Below are 5,070 nucleotides of genomic sequence, written 5' to 3' on the forward strand. Positions count from 1 at the left end.
CATTGTGACTACAGTTAATAAAAGGCTACTGTGTACTTGAAAATTGCTAACAAAGTAGATTTTAAATGTTCTCACACACAAAAAAATGATAAGCATGTAAGTCAAGGGCATGCTAATTCACTTAATCTAATCATTTCACAATGTGTACATATACCAGAACACTGAGTTGTACATCATAAATATATGTAATTTTAATTTGTTGATTATGCCTTAATAAAGCTGAGTAACAGAGAAGAAAAAGAAGCTTCTGTAAGGAATGAATAATCTGAGCAACCACTATGTTATTCTCTGAAATGGGCACATCTTGGCCTTCCAATTCTTGTCATAGCATAAGGAATCCATATTCCACCTGGGTCCATCTTGGGTCTGTCTATAATAATACTGTAACTTTAAATGGGCTATAAAGATTAGTTAATAATGAATAAACTCACCTCATTTAAAAAGAACATAGGGACTACCATTTACATGTATACATCAAGTTTCAGTCCTCAGGGGGAAAAAATCTATAAAGCAGGTTTTGCACAAATCTAAGATCAGCCAAGTGATGTATTTTAGGAGGTACCATCTATACACAATGTGATCTGCAGAAGTAGTTAAAATATTCTTGATTTACATAATTAGAAACCAAGGCTCAGAGAATAATTTGAACAAGAACACAAGGATAAAGTAAGGGCTAGAACCTTGCTCAGTCTGCCCACTGATCTTTCTACCTGACCTCATATTCTCTTGGGGCCTGATAGAAGCACTCCATAAATGTAAAATGGAACTGAGGCCTTTTCAAGTATCTAGGACCGTCTGAAGGCCATGACTCAGCCATTGGGACAAAGAAAGTGCAAGCAGATCTTCAGAAGAACTGGGAGTTTTTGAAATAAAGCCCAAACCAGCAAGTAAGAGTTTCCAAGCTACCCGTTTGCCTGGCTTCTCTCATGCTAGGTAGGAGTGCAGCCTCTCTTTGAGTGCTGACTTCTCTGAATTCCTGAATCACCAACAAACCCTTCAAAACATTTCTGCTGTCTTGGTAGAAGACACTTGAGTCCAGGAATTTGAGACCTACCTAGCCCACCTAGGCTTTCTTTGGTTAGTTCTCCAAAGCCAAAATCTCCTGGATGGCTGTCTCTTCTCTCAATCTTTTCCTGGGATTTGTGGCTATAATTTCTATGGTCACCATAAGAAAACTTTTTATTTTTTAATGTTACACATTTTTGCTGTGTGCTTCCTATGTGCTAGGACTAGGTTGCTTGTGCCTAAAATATACGTGGCTCTTCCTGTGTTCATTTCCCATAAGATAGTTGGGGACAGGAAAGCGAAGTGCTACAAATTTAAGCTATTATGGGTATTTCTATAATTTTCTTTGTTTTTTGACAATGAATGTGAAACTTAAGAAAAATAAAATAGTTAATTACAATAACATTGGCTGGGAGTGGTGGCTCATGCCGGTAATTCCAGCATTTTGGGAGGCTGAGGCAGGCAGACCACTTGAGACCAAGAGTTCGAGAACAGCCTAGCCAAAACATGGAGAAAACACATCTCTGTTCAAAATACAAAAATTAGCTGGGCATGGTGGTAGGCACCTGTAGTCCCAGCTACTCAGGAGGCTAAGGCACGAGAATTGTTTGAACCCAGGAGGCCAAAGTTGAAGTGAGCTGAGATCACACCACTGCATTCCAGCCTGGGAGATAGAGTGAGACTCCATCTCAAAAACAAAAACAAACTTAAAAAAAAAGAGGAGGCCAACATGACCAAAGAGCAGTGGGAAATGCAGTACCAGCTGAGGCTGAAGAGGTGGGCAGTGGCCACCTGTGCAAGGACTACTTTAAGTTACCATAAAATGAGTGGGTTTCATTAGATTTCAGTTCTACACCTAAAAGTAAGATCTCAAAAACTAAAATTAAAAACAGAGCTAAATCCTTATCTTCATAGTGGAAAGTCAACATATAACATCTAAACTGAAAAAATGTGAAGTAGCATTATAAACATTATTTAGAGATAAGTAAATTTCTAAAGAATTAAACAAGTTGAAAAGTGGTTCCCCTAGGGAAAGGGAAATTGGAGAGCTCCTTCTACCCCAGACATTCTCTTACCTTACCCTCTTTCCCCTCAGAGCACCTAACTCTGAAATCACCTTGTCAACCTCACTCCCTTGTGCCTGAAGTGAGAACAAGCTCATGAAGAAGAACCGTTTATTTTCTCCCCTTTAGAATTCCCTCCAGCCTAGCCCCTCCTACACTTGGAGTTTCTGTCTGTCTCCCTCACAGGAGCTATGTGCTCCAGGAGGGCAGCGGCTGTGTTACAGTCATTTCTGTATCCATTGTGCCTGGCTCAATGCCCCCAAATAGCAAACCTCAGTTTATTGAATCCGGTTAAATTGCATTGAATTGAATTCCTTTCTGAGTCCCAGGCTACAAGAATCAGTAGCTCTGCTAATGTGTAGCCTTTTAGCCTCATTGCAATGTGCTTTATTTCAACTGCTAACTCCTACTTAGCAGGCAATTGTATAAACATACCTCAACAAGAGAAAGGTCAATTGTTTCCCTTGTAACTATGTGGCACATGTAAAGTTTGGAAAACCACAGAGGTATCATTTTTTAGAACAAAGGCCTACACAAATAATCGGATTTTTAACTACTCATTATATAAGTAACAATCTCCTTTTCTCCCTGGTTATAACTGGGCATTGGGTCTTTAGTGCCTATGTAAGTTCCTGCTGCAGAGGCTGAGAACTTTGTAGGAAAAGAATCCAGGAATGAATGAATGAATGAATGAGAGTTCTTACATCCTAATAACGTTGACAATAACCAACAGTTACAAAGTGCTCTCTGGTTTGCAAAGTACTTTTCATACGCATCTTCTTTAATTTCTACACTTATCCTGTGAGGGTGGAGCATCATTCCCATTTTATAAACGAGGACACTATACGTCCAGAGGTGAAATTAAATGGGCAGAGACAGGGGGAAGGCCACGTCATCTAACTCCGGAAGAAATTCTGCTTCCCCTACCTCACTGCTCTCTGGGGAGGTGGGAAACAGAGATGCCCAAAGATTCATCGATGCTTATGGTCAAAACAAACCTGGTAAACTTATTTAGGATGCTCTTGAAGTGACCTACCTAAGTAATGAGCAAATGCATCAGCCATGGCCCCTGTTAGCCTTTGAGCATATCCTCCAAATAACCTACACCAAGCCTCAGGCATCTCATGTGTATGGAATAGAGGGCTAGACAGGGAACAGTTAAAGACTAACCTCATGTAGAGCTTAATATCTGCCAGGACTTGTCCTGAGTATGTTACAAATATTGCCTAACGTAATTATTATAACACCCATACATTACATAGTAAAACATAAAGAGGAAATAAAAATAATAGCTAGAGGCTGGGTGCGGTGGCTCACGCCTGTAATCCCAGCACTTTGGGAGACCGAGGCAGGCGAATCATGAGGTCAGAAGTTCGAGACCAGCCTGGCCAACATGGCGAAACCCTGTCTTTACTAAAAATACAAAAAATTAGCTAGGCATAGTGGCGGGCACCTATAATCCCAGCTTCTTGGGAGGCTGGGGCAAGAGAATCACTTGAACCCAAGAAGTGAACCCAAGAGGTGGAGGTTGCAGTGAGTTGAGATCGTGCCACTACACTCCAACCCAGGCAACAGAGTGAGACTCCATCTCGAAAACAAAGAATTAAAAATAGGCCAGGCACAGTGGCACACTCTTATAATTCTGGCACTTTGAGAGGCCAAGGCAGGTGGATCACAAGGTCAAGAGATCAAGACCATCCTGGCCAACATGGTGAAACCCCATCTCAAAAAAAAAAAAAAATTAGCCAGGCATGGTGGCACACACCTGCAGTCCCAGCTACTCGGGAGGCCGAGGCAGGAGAATCGCTTGAACCTGGGAGGCAGAGGTTGTAGTGAGCCTAGATTGCATCACTGCACTCCAGCCTGGTGACAGAGCAAGGCTCTGTCTTCAAAATATAAATAAATAAATGAATAAAAATAATAGCTAGAACAGGGGTCAACAACTGCAGCCAGTGAACCAAACTGGCCCACTGCCTGTTTTTGAAAATAAAGTTTTTCTGGAACACAGCCACAAACATTTATTTACATATTCTCTATGGCCGCTTTCACAATACAGTGGCAGAGCTGGATAGTTGAAACAGAGATCATTTGGCCCACAAAGCCTAAGCTATTGACTATGTGACACATTACAGAAAAAGGTTTGCCAACCCCTGGTTTAGATGAATACCCCTATTTTGGCATATACATTATAAGCACACTTTTTAAATGTAACTGACCCTCCCATGAAACTATAAGCTCTTTATATGTAGTGAATATGCCTTATTCATCTTCACAACTCAGCGGCTAGTACAGGGGCTGCCATAGAGTGGACCTAGAAAAAAATGTGTAATGTTTCAGGAAAAATTGTGAGTAATAACATTACACTGTTATAAATTTTGTGGATATAATGTAATACCTAGATCAAACACTAAAGAGCTATCAAAGAAGCACATTAAAGAACAATATGGTAAATCAAAATGGGATGCTAAGAAATGACCAACTAACTCACAGGAAGGCAAGAAAAAAAAACTCGAAAAACAAAAAAGAGTGAACAAACAGAAAACAAAATACAAAATGGTAGATGTAAGTCTGAACATATCAATGACACTAAATGTAATAGTCTAAATACATCAACCGAAAAGCAGAACCTATGGCCATATCACCCTGAATAATGCACCTGATCTTGTCTGATCTTTGAAGCTAAGCAGGGTCAGGCCTGATTAGTACTTGGATGGGAAACCACCTGGGAATACTAGGTGCTGTAGGCTTCTTTTTTTTTTGAGACAGGGTCTTGCTCTGTCAAGTAGGCTGGAGTGCAGTGGCTCACTGCACTCTCAAGCAGTTCTCCCACCTCAGCCTCCCAAGTAGCTGGGACTACAGGCACTCGCCACCACACCTGACTAATTTTTTTTTGTAGACATGAGGTCTCACCAAGCTGGTCTTGAACTCCTGGGCTGAAGCTATCCACCCGCCTCGACCTCTCAAAGTGCTAGAATCACAGGTGTGAGCCACCATGCCCAGC

At 41.1% G+C, this 5,070-nt stretch overlaps 1 pseudogene; it reads left to right on the forward strand.

The window, feature by feature from the left end:
- Positions 1-4,694: 4,694 nt before the first annotated feature.
- LOC116525375 lies at positions 4,695-4,816 on the forward strand (annotated as a pseudogene).
- The last annotated feature ends 254 nt before the right edge of the window (positions 4,817-5,070 follow it).

The sequence above is a fragment of the Sapajus apella genome, unplaced genomic scaffold (genome assembly GCF_009761245.1).
Source record: "Sapajus apella isolate SASKATOON/1434 unplaced genomic scaffold, GSC_monkey_1.0 scaffold47, whole genome shotgun sequence".
NCBI classification, from domain to species: Eukaryota; Metazoa; Chordata; class Mammalia; order Primates; family Cebidae; genus Sapajus; species Sapajus apella.